This window comes from Lissotriton helveticus, chromosome 2_2 (assembly GCF_964261635.1).
Source record: "Lissotriton helveticus chromosome 2_2, aLisHel1.1, whole genome shotgun sequence".
Classification (NCBI taxonomy): Eukaryota; Metazoa; Chordata; class Amphibia; order Caudata; family Salamandridae; genus Lissotriton; species Lissotriton helveticus.
The window spans coordinates 421,333,054-421,345,623 of NC_136060.1; the positions used below are offsets into that span (position 1 = coordinate 421,333,054).

A 12,570-nucleotide genomic window follows, 5' to 3' on the forward strand; every position below is an offset into this window, starting at 1 on the left:
GGGTATAGAAGTTCGATAGCCCTTCAGGGGCCACAACAGTTCGAAGCCAATTCTCTAAATAGGCCACCATGTCCGATCCCTCAATTTTCTCGGGCAGACCCACCACGCGGATGTTATTGCGTCTATTCCTGCCTTCCGCATCCTCAGCTCGCCGCTCTAATACCGTGAGACGATCCAGGACACCCGCCATTGAGGCAGTCAGTGCAGTCTGTGCAGGGCCAACCTCTTGAAGTGTAGTTTCAGTCTGTTTCACCCGGTGGGCAAGTTTCGAGTGGTCTGCTCGCAGCAGTCCCAGTCCTGTTGCAACCTGCGCAATGTCCTGCTGGAGAGCAGCTCGAGTGTCCGCTATGGCCGCCAATTTTCTATCTAGTTGTAGTTGAATCCCTGTATCTTGTGTTCCTGCTCACCCCTGTTTTTCTGTGGCGGGGATTCAGCATCCGATGGCAGTGGATCTCCTTCCTTTCGTCCCCTAGGCTTGCCCATGACCACGACCGATGATGCACTCCAATCCTGCGCTGCGGTGCTCCCACGCCCCTCGCTCAGGTCTATTGGGCCGCACCTCTCGTACTTCTCAATCTGCCAATTCGGCCCCTGGGTATAACGCCATGCTCCTGCGGCTCATCGACTCGCGCCCACACGCCTGGCGCCCGCTCAGCAGTACTCCCGCCACCAGTCGCTCTTTCAATGGACCGGCTCAGATATACACTTGGCCTCTCCATGGAGCATATGTCGGTAGTCCGATACCACCAGGGGACTTCACTTCCTCCGGTGAGCCCCTGCACCTCCCCCTGGGGTCATCACATTCGCTGCCTCCTCTGTGCTCTCCCTGCCCGCGGCAGCCTCCCAGCCTACTCACTGCACCGCGGGACGGGTGCTGGTTCAGTTTCCCTCTCGTTCTCCCTGCCCACCCGCGGCAGCCTCACTTAGCTCCTGTGCCGTGCAGGGTGGGGGTGGATCGCCAGCACTGCAGGGGTCCGTCACCGCCCATACTGCGTGGCCTTTCTTTTGTCCTGCTGACGCGGGGTGGGATCCAGCTGGGGCACGTATCAATCGGGCAGTCCGCGCCTCCCTGTAAGGGGTTCTCTCCCCGCCACCGCAGCCACCTCCGTCATGCGCTGCGCAGTGGGGGCAGGGGTCGCCGGCAGAGAGCCTCGGGCGGGTTTCTCTGATCCCGCCGGGGGTGCAGCAGTCAGCTCCAGTGCTGGTTTTGCGCCGCTGGGGGCAAGGTGTCCAATTCACAGCGGGTGGGCTCCGCTCACTTCCCGTCCTCTGCTGCGCGCATAGGCCCAGTTCCTGCCAGCGGGCCACCGCCGCAGCGTGGGCGCGCTCCGCGAGGACTTCACCGCGGTGGGGGCACAGCCGCAGCCGATGCGGGTGGGCTCTGCTTGGCTCGCCTGTCCTCCCCCGATATACTCTTCGCAAAGGCAGTCTAGTACGGGCACGTGAGGTGCGATCAGACTCTCGGTCGTTCAGCTCCGGCGTGCCTCAGGACCCGCCTTGATCCCTGGGGGCCGGCTCTCCAGCTCCGACCGTCCCTTGTTCTATGGGGACGGGGCACCTTCTCTCCTCCACTTAGGGTGCCGCACCACCCACCAGCGCCACCGCAACCACTGCAGCCGTCCTCGGGCGGTCCAATGCTCCTCCATCTAGCGCATCCCCAGCAACAACTCCTCACCCCCACTCGACGCGCCTAGTGCCATGCCCAGCCGAAAGCGAAACCAGGGATCAGCGCCATCTTGAATACTCCGGCGATCGGCACCCCCGCTCAGTCTGGGAGCCAGCGCGCCCCTTTCTCGTGCGTCTTCGGGCAATTCTCAGCGCCCCCTCCACTCTAGATCGCCTCCCACTCCTGTGACTCCGTTTGGGGGATCGGGAGGCGTTGGTAACAGGAGAAGTTTGGGGGATCGGGCGCGGAGCTCAGTGCTCACGCAACCTGTCCCATCGGCTCCTAAACCACGCCGTCCGTCTAGCGAAGAACGATATCGAAATATGAAGTGCATCAAACTGCATGGTAAAAAGCAACACAATTGTGAATTGTTTACTGGTCAGCAGGAAAACAGCAGGTGTTGGAAGAGCAGGACTAATATTCCATCTGCAGGTTCAATAGCATGTGAGAGAAAATAGTAGTACGGGAGATCAAACCCAAAATGGGGAAGAGGAGGAAGTTTGTAGGTTTCTATGTGGAAAAATTAACACAGGCATAACAGAGGTGATGGTGGTTTGGCCAGAAGTGTGAAGGCCGTGTGTGTAGGCCGTGTGTGTTTGGAAAAATATGAAAGGCTTTATAATCAACGGTGCCAAAGACTGATGATGGGTCTCAAAAGACATGTGGCAGGAAATTCAATCAATGGTGGTTTGCGGAGAATTATGTATAATATGGATCGCTGCTATTTTCAGCACTGCATCGTGGGCAAAATACATATGCAGTCAGTGGCAGTTGTTATGCCCCTGGTGTTCACTGGTGGCAGCCAGCTAAAGCAAGTTTTCTGATTTGGGAAAGTGGGAGGTGGGTCCACCACTGGAGCATTTGTACGGATTGAGTAGAACTGGCCCATTTATTTTTCTTTAGGGAGGCATGGTAGGCGTCTTATTAAAGAACAGTTGAATATGGGAAGGATGGGAAGCATTCAAAAGAGGGGTTGTAAGAGGTGATTTGGATGGTGGAAGAGGGAGTAATAGCATAGGTTTTCTTTCACAGTGCCGATGTTGCAAGCTGGAACTGAATGACCAGGGACTAAAAAGAGGGCACTGTGTGAGGTGTTGGGGGATTAAGTTTAAATAGAAGATTTATGCAGAGTTTGCAGGCTCTTAAGAGGGATTTGCTTTATTGGTTGAGCAGCAGCGCGGTTATTAGGTAGTCAGACTTGCTGTGGTGACATTCATTGCGCTTAGAGTATTTCATGGCGGAGTAGGATCTGAAACACATTTTTCAGGGTGCTAACGGTCTTGATGATTTTTTAGGAAGTGAAAACAAAGATACAAAAAGTGCTAGTGTTGTGCTTATGTTGGACAGTGGAAAGAATGTTCAGCGATGCTACAATAAGGATATTCGTGTGATCTCATTTCAGCCATGGCTGGTTTGAGCTGGGCTTTTCCTACACTGAAAGTGTTATATTGAAAGTGAAAGGAAAATGGCCAGGCCAGTTTCTGGATTGCCAGTCAAGAACAAGTAGTGCTGAGTCGGTGGAGGTCAATTAGTTGCTTTTGCAACATTTATACACATTTATGTGTGATCATAGTATTTATGTAAGGCCAAAAATGCTCTCCGCTTCCATTTGCTGGAGAGTACAAGTTGTAGGAAAACTCAGAACGGATGTCCTAAAAGACAGCAACTGGCTGGTAAATCGTACTTAATCTGGTAATGAATTTCAGATGTAACTATCAGGGAAGGCAAATGGGCAACATCCGGCACAGATTCATTAAAATTCCTGTAAGAGTCGAGAGATTTTTTTTTTTACCGCATAAGTAATGATCTCGTTGGCGTGCACGCTTTTAAATGGGATTTGATGTATTCAAGCAAGTTCCCTTGAGCTACTGTCTGGTATCAACAGCAAGCCAGTGCAATCTCCTAAGAATGAGGGGGATTAGTTATTGCCACAGAATGTTTGTTAGCACCCTATGGGCAAAATTCTGTAGCACCTGAAGCAGCTGCAAGTTGTTTCTGAGACGATCTACATCTGCACTTGTGAAAATCTGCTGAGCGATTGCAAATTCACTTTCTCTACATCCTTTTATTCCCACCCTGAAAAAAGTTTTACTCCTGCCCCTGTCAGAAGTACGTTTCTAGTCTTTTACTGTGTAAGAAGATAAATAAATCTTGAATATGCTTCGACCTGTTGTTTTTGGGTGAGCAAGCAGCATTTCAAGCCTGTGACAACAACGTTGCTCCTATTTCCAAACTCTTTATGAAGATTTGTAGTAAGGTAGCAAAATCACAGTCTTCCTAGAATCCAAATCCTTAAGAAATACTAGCCCTGGCATATTCAGAGAGGGTACTATCAGAGCTAAGATCTAACTAGAATGCTGCAATAATCCATCACCTCACTGTATGACACCAAAAAGGAGAAGTGTTTGTGGTTTTTTACAGGTAAGTAGATTTTTGGAGTTTCCCGTCTCTTACATAAGTAGATATTTAACAAAATTCCACACCCCTGCTCAAAGTATTATTATATATACACACATAACATATAAATTAGAATATTTATTTACTGATCAATGTCATTTAACATGTCATGAGTGATGTAATATGTGTAGTCAGTTCAGAATAACTTTATTCGGTTCAGTGGACCATAAAAGTTTAACATACATACGAAAACTTTAAGAGGAATTCCAAGTCCAGTGTATACAATATTTTTTCAAAATCACTAAAACACCAAACTAGTCCCACATGCTCAGTGCCTTGGACTACAGGCATTAATACCCATTATCAAATTCTGTCATATTCGTACTTATGATATTAAAATGTAAAAACGAATTTAAAAAACACCAAATTATCTATTGTGACTCATAGCATTTTCTTATTGCCAAAGCCATTCTGATATAGTTAGAAACAGCAGTACAAATAGGGGCGGTAGACAGAGAATGTAAAAAATGAAAACCTTCTGTGGAGGCACAGAGTCGGATAAGAGTGGAATTAGGAATCTTGCCCTCAGCTCGTTTTAAAGGGTGCAAAACAGCATAAAGTGCAAAGTGTTCTGCACTGCCAAATTGTTGCATGGACAGACGGTGAGTTTATCGTTCCAACCTGACTGTTTGGGGAAGGCCACTAGAAAGTGCAGAGTGCATAGGCGAAATCTGTTCATAAAAAACGAGTCTGTGCATTAATAGTAAAAGACAGATAAAATTGCTGTTGAGTGGGGGACAGGCCTGAGTGACATTGCGTTCCCAAATGCCGGCCACGCATATTTACATCAGCATAATATGCTTCTTTTATAATAGTTTTCATATTTGTGTGGATGCCAGCAGGATTGTCGTAGTAGTGCCCCAGACCAATCATATTGAGTTTTTCTTTAACAAATCGGAGCCATGGGATTGCCAAGGCTTTGTCAAGGTTAATACAGTCCTTGAAAACTTCCCTTTTGAACAATAGGTCCTCAGGCGTCCAAATTGTAGCCCAGAGAAGCAATGGGGCAATATTACTTCGGTCCTCTGTGTAGTCCAGCCCTACCTCAGAGTGACAAAAAACTGTGAGGGCACTATTTGGGGTCATCAATAGTCTTTTTATTAATGTATTTTCTAAGATTTGTAACTGGCTGCATTTATGATGACCCCACACTCCTGCCCTGTAAGATGCGACAGCTATACATTTCGCATCATATAAGGTAATCAACTCTGTTACTAGCTTGTGGCCTAAATGTGTAGTCATAAGCAGTGCATGGCAGGGGTGCAGGTAATAGTTGCAGTTTACTAAACTATAACTGGTGAATTTCAGTTTCTTTTGTTTTTTAAACATTAGTTTTTTAATCCGATTTTAACACCTGACTAGAACATAACTTCAACTTCTTGTTTTTTTGTTTTCTGAGTGAATTTCTGTGGTAGGGGATTTAACGTATGCCAAGATCTTATTGTTATAGCCAGCCATAATGTTCTTTTAACCTTTGGTTTTCAGTGATTATATATATATTTTTTTTTATTGTATTCAGTCAACAACACTGCTGCCCTACTCCGTTATATGCAGTCACGATGTCTGCTGCAAGAGCGAGCCACCAAGATGAAAGGCGGGTCACAGTGCATCATTACTGCTGCAGTTTAAACCAGAAACACAGAATTGGCTTTTCTGCCCTCTGCTAACAAGAAAAGTGATCAGTAGAAAGAAGATAATTATGGCAACATATTTATTTTTTCTAAGGCACAAGTTATTAGTGGAAATTTAGAATCTCTGCATGTCACGGTCACGATTGGCAGCTCTAGCGACCTGGAGTTGCTGCTGCAGTTTAAACCAGAAACACAGAATTGGCTTTTCTGCCCTCTGCTAACAAGAAAAGTGATCAGTAGAAAGAAAATAATTATGGCAACATATTTATTTTTTCTAAGGCACAAGTTATTAGTGGAAATTTAGAATCTCTGCATGTCACGGTCACGATTGGCAGCTCTAGCGACCTGGAGTTGTCTGTGCCATGCGCCTTCAGTGCGGTTCCTTCTGGCAAGATTCATGGTGACTTTGCCAGCAACAAGTTCTGACTCCATTGTTTTTGAAGGACATGTCTGCAATGGGACTCTGATGTACAGAACACATTCTTATTTGGGTAGAACTTGCTCATATTGTGTGCCTTTTGTTTATTATTTTCTTTTGTTGCAAGATTCTTGACTTTGTTGCTCTGACAGGCTGGTACGGGCACTTTCTACCCTGGGGACTACATGTCCCATCATACTGTGGGTGGCGGCCATCTTGGGAGGGGTTCCTGCATAAATAGAGACATTTGATTTAAGCACAAAGGCATGTGCAATTTTGGAACGTTTTGACAGTAACATATGGAACCAAGCGCAGCGGTGCGATCCGAGTCATTATATTGAAATACCATATTGTTGTGGCATGCAAAGCTGGTCCTGCAACAAAAACTCAGCAGAATTTCGAAGGCGTCTTAACAGAATAGCGAGCCCAAGAATACTGTTGCTCCCGGCATGCTCAATGTCAGAATGGCCACGTTGGATGACATTGTGAAAGCCTTACTGTAGATAAAATAGGAACTGGAAGAGTCTAAAGTGACCACGTCAGCATTAGATGATAAGGTAGCGCAGTTACAGCACAGGGTGGAGTCACAAGGGGTAGCAGATAGAAATCTGTTTGACATTCCTTTAGGAAAGAACCCTGGTGCTGCACATACTAACACTCCAGGACCAGGTCCAACATCAAGAGCTCTATCTCTCACTAACTTATTGGTCACAGTCCCATCACAGATACCACTCGCTGCCCAAGAAAGATTTGTGGGAGATCATGGGTGTAATGCAGGTGTTCCCTACCCAGATAGCATTGCACTTTACTTGCAGACCAGCATCCTTTCCAGATGCCCAATAATGCATCGCCTTTTTTATCTCCTCCTTGGCAGGAGATACTGCCTCTTGGGTGGTACCCTTAGTTAGGATTGACAATCCCATATTATTAAACAGGAAACAATTTGTTAAGTAGCTTTAAAAGGTCTTTGCTAAACATGCACCCACCTGGTCAGCAGACATGAAACTTTAGAACTAAAGCAAAGACTTAATCACCTATTTGTCACAATTTAACTGCCTAGTAGCTGAGACAGCTTGGCCGGAAGATAAGCGGTCTGCAGTTTATTGTCAAGGCCTTACAGAAGCCATAAAAGACATTTTACCACAAATAGATAAGCAACCTGTGTGGTGCTTATTTATCTCCCACCGAGACTTGATCACAGATTAGCAGAACACAAAGGGGATCGGAGACGCAGTGAAAGTCCTGGCCCCAGATTTGATCACCTCAGGACAGTGACCGCAAATACAGGCAATGACTATTCTGGTGAACCTATGGAAAGAGGGTCAGTTCAGCCAGCCCTGACGAATGAGGAGAAGGGGCTCAGATGGAGAAGTGGGCAATGTTTATATTGTGGCAAAAAGGGGCATTTTGTGAAAGAGTGCCCACCAAACCCAAAAACAACAGTACAGGAAAACCTACTGTAAAAGAAATAAACACCATAGAAACGCTTAAGGAAAACTAGACAGTTCAAAAGACAAAGGAGGAGATCTTTTGAGCGAATGGAGAATCCCTTCACTAAGTTCACAAATATATGATAATGTGTCACATTTCCCTTTGAAAATGGAGTTAATGCCTGAGCCTGAGCAATGCCATAACATTGTAATCTTATTAGATTCTGGAGTCACTGGCAATTTTGTTGATGCGAATTTAGCAAAGACATTGAAATTACCTTGTATATGCAAGAAAAAAACCTGAAGTTGTGCAAACTGTGGCTGCGCGAGTATTAACCTCAGGGCTAATTACTCGGCAAACTGCTGAAATGACTTTGGAATTCTAGTTGGCAGACTTACAACATTCAGAACCGATTCACTTTAACCTCATCAGTGCCCCACAATATGGGCTTATTTTGGTTTTGCCTTGGCTTATGGTGCAGAGTCCCAGTATAGACTGGACCGCTCAGTTCATTACTGCCTTGTCCTCATATTGCAAGAAACACTGTTTAAAACCAAAGCAATTAGAAAGAAGTAATTCGATCCTAACAGCAGAAGAAAAGGAAGTATCATTACCAAAACAGTATTTGAAATTCAACCACGAATTTGACAAAAAACAAGTGGAAGAACTACCATCACATAGCTCTTATGATTGCCAAATCGATCTAGTTCCAGGAACGGTGATACTGAACTGCCGCATTTATGCATTGTGGAAAAAAAGAGAATGTCTACCTCCGGGAGAATCAAGAGAGCTACCAAGCAAACAGGGTTATTATCCTGCAGCATCCCAATTGTTTTTCGTACCCAAAGAGTATGGTGAACTCCATGCTTGCATTGACTATCGAGCACTGAATTGGAAGACAATCAAGAATAAATTATCACTCCACCTTATTCCCATGCTTTTAAACCAGGTCAAGTCGGCTGTTATCTACACCAAGTTAGATCTAAATAGGGCATATCATTTAGTACAGATACCCCATGGGGACGAATGGAGACAGCTTTTAAAATCTGCTATGGCTTGTTTGACTATACGGTGATACCGTATGGGCTCTGCAACGCACCAGCGGCCTTTCATTTATTCCTCAACGATGTACTCAGAGAATGCCTGGACCGATTCATCAGAGTTTATATCAACGATAACATGATTTATTCCAACAGAACAAGAACATGTAAATCATGTAACCGCCATTTTTTATTTATTTTTTTATTTTTTTAAAGAGTTTTATATAACGCGAACTAGACTCGAAGATATCGGGCATCAGAGCGCTTTACATGAGCACCAGTTTCGTTACAGGACACATTCATTTTTTTGTTAGGCACAGGGAGATTAAGTGATTTGACCAGAATCACAGGATGTTAGCATCGTTGACGAGTTGTTCCCCAGCTTCGAGGTCAACCGCTCTAGTCGTAAGGCTACATCCTCCCTCTACAATTTAAAATGTACTGCAAGAACACAGACTATATTGTAAACTAAGCAAATGCGACTTCCATGTGATGGAAGGTGAATTCTTGGGAGTGATTTTATCCCCAAGAGGATTACAAATGGCAGAACGATAGGTACAAGCTATTTTCCACTGGTCAACACCAAAATATGTCTGAGATGTCCAGTGTTTCCTCGGATTTGCCAACTTTTACAGAGGTTTATAGAACATTTCTCCCAAGTGTTAGTATCTATAACCAGTCTGTTGAGAAAGAACACTGTTTTTGAATGGAATTCTGATGCACAGGACGCGTTAGAGGAACTAAAAACTGCCTTTACTTCAGCACCCACCCTGGTGCACCTAAATCCACTATTGCCTTATATCATGGAAACTGATGCTTCAGAGGTAGCAAATGGAGCTAAACTTTCGCAAAGACATGACAGGACAGTTGCATCCAGTGGCATATAGGTCTGAAAAACTGATCTCAGTAGAAAAGAATTATGCCATAGCCAAAAAAGAGCTCTTAGCTATACGCAAAGCATTCAAAAAGTAGAGGCATTACTTGATCGGTGCAAAGCATATTGTCACAGTGTTAAATGATCATCAGAATTTACAATTTATGAAAACAGCAAGAGTACTCACTCCTTGCCAGCTTAGATGGCTGTTGTTTTTTTTGCAGAATTTGACTTTGTAGTCACCTTCCAGCCATGTACAGAAAACCGCAAAGCTGATGCGTTAACCTGACAATATTCCACCTTACTACCCACAACTGATTCTCCGAAACCTATCATAGACCCAATTAAGGTTCTGAATTTATTTTCCACTGGGGATTTCAGAGATACAGTAAAAGGTCACTTCATGATAAAAGACTGGTAGGCATGGGTACACAAAGCACCGAGAAGACATATCATACAAGGTCTACTAATCCACGACTGCAAATTGGTCATACCCAAAAAGGAGCTACAGAAGGTGGTATTCCAATGGAATCATGAACATCCTTGTGCAAGTCATACAGGAATACAGCGAACAAAACATGCCATCATGCGACATTTTTGGTGATCTACTTTGAATTGAGGTGTGAACAAATGGACAAAGCTGTAACAGGACTAAAAGCTAACACAGAAAAGCAAAAGGTCTATTACTTCCACTACCCACACCGACAACTCCGAGGGAACACTTCTCTTTGGATTTTATCACTGACTTGCCGAATGATCATGGATATACCACCACCCATGTAGTAGTGAATTGTTTCACTAAAAGGAGTAGTTTCTGTCCTGTAGCTCCAGTTCTGTAGTAGGGGTATCTCTGTTATAGTCATAATCTAGTGAATAGTCCCGCCCATGTGCGAGGACCGCGGCAATCAAAAATAATCTCTTAAGTCGTCAGAAAATTGCAGAACTGCAAAGACACTTAAGAGAGAATTCAAAGACAAATAATGCAGCCTCTGTGTATAGTCATAATCTAGTGAATAGAATGGCAAGCCCATCCCCACACCAAAGCGGCGGTGGAGAAAAGAGAAATAACGCCACTATTGTGCTAACAGATTCCGCAGCGAAGGCTGCCCAACCTGAGCATCTGCCCTGGCACCAGTGTCCAGGCAGTAATGTTTAGCAAAGGTATGGACCGACTTCCAAGTGGCCGCCTTGCAAATTTCTGCAATAGGAACATTACGGAGCAAAGCTGTCGTGGCAGCTTTGCCCCTGGTGGAATGAGCCTTAGGTTTACCCCCTAAGGTCTTATTTGCTTTTTGGTAACACAATTGAATACAGGACACAATCCACCTAGAGATAGACTGCTTAGAGGTCGCAAGACCCGTCCTGACCGATCCATAATTAACAAACAATTGGTCAGACCTACGAATATCTTTGGTTTATCCAGATAAAATTTCAATACCCTCCTAACATCCAGGGAATGTAACGACCTTTCCGCTGGAGATGAAGGATTCTGAAAAAACGTAGGCAAAGTTATGGTCTGGTTGACATGAAAATCAGAAATAACCTTGGGAAGAAATTTAGGGTGAGTACGCATAACAACCTTAGCAGCATGAAATACAGTATAAGGTTCCTGGCAACACAACGCCTGAATTTCACTCACCCTGCGGGCCGATGTAATGGCCACAAGGAAGCCTAACAGGAGGGAACACTTTCTTCAAGCCTTCCAAAAAATCTTTGATCACAGGGATCTGGAAGAAGGAAGTCTGCGAAGGGCATTTCCTGTAGGCAGTCAAAGCAGCAAGATGAACCTTAATAGAATGGACATTAAGGCCAGACTGCGCCAACTGTAGAAGATAAGGAAGGATGACAGCTTCCTTACATGTCGTCGGGTCATAGTTCTTGGACTTGCACCAGATACAAAATCTCTTCCACTTATACGCATAAGAAGTCCTAGTGGAAGGTCTCTTAGACTCCTTCAATATGTCCATACAATCTGCAGGGAGATTCAAATGTCCATATTGCACTATCTCAGGAGCCATGCTGCCAAACTCAAAGACGAGAGGTTGGGGTGCAACATCTGCCCCCCGAATTTCGTGAGAAGGTCTGGCCTGCACGGCAACCGCATGTGAGGAAGGAGAGACCGATGAAGCAGGTCCGTGAACCACCACTGTCTGGGCCATTCCGGGGCAATCAGTATCATCCGCGCCCTAGACTGGGACAGCTTGATGAGAACCGTCGGAATCAGGGGAATGGGTGGAAAAGCGTACAGAAAGCTGTTCGACCAGTTGATCCACAACGCATTCCCCAGCGTCCCCGGCTGGTAGTACCTGGAGGCGAAGTCTCGGCATTTGCTGTTTTCGGCGGTGGCGAACAGATCTACGTCTGGAGTCCCCCACCTTGCGAAGACTTCTCCTAGCACTTCGTCGTTTATGACCCATTCGTGGTTTTCCTGAATCAGTCTGCTCAGTGCGTCTGCCTGAACATTCTGCTCACCTGGCAGATGGGTAGCCGTTATCGTCAGTCTTCGGGCCAGAAGCCAGTGCCAGATCGCCTGCGCCTCCTGCGACAGGGTGCGCGATCTCGAGCCCCCCTGCTTGTTGAGGTAATACATCGTGGTCGTATTGTCCGTCTGTACAAGCAGAGAGTTGGTCCGGAAGGACGGTTGAAAGGCCTTCAGTGCCAAGTGAACAGCTCTGAGTTCCAGGAAATTGATGTGGTACGTGGACTCCGTCGGGGACCACGTCCCTTGAATCTGCAGGTCTCCGGAGTGCGCTCCCCAGCCCTGGAGAGAGGCATCCGTCACGATAGTCTGAGTGGGAATGTCCTTGTGGAAGGGAACCCCTCTGAGGAGATTCTCCGCTGAACACCACCACTTCAGAGACAGAGACGTATCTTGTCGTCCCAAGATCCTCTCCTCTGATCCCACTGATCTTCCAAGCACTCTTGCAACGGTCTCATGTGCAGTCGTGCATGGGGCGTTAGGAAGATACACGAGGCCATCGATCCCAGTAGAGAAGACACCGTCCTCACCGTTGTGGATGGAGTTGTCATAAGAGCCTGAGCCTTCCGAAGCA

General features: G+C 45.8%; 1 protein-coding gene across 6 annotated transcripts in view; it reads right to left on the reverse strand.

The window, feature by feature from the left end:
* The window catches only part of KRCC1 (lysine rich coiled-coil 1), a 315,531-nt gene that overhangs the window by 226,955 nt on the left and 76,006 nt on the right, over positions 1–12,570 (reverse strand). The window lies entirely within an intron of this gene.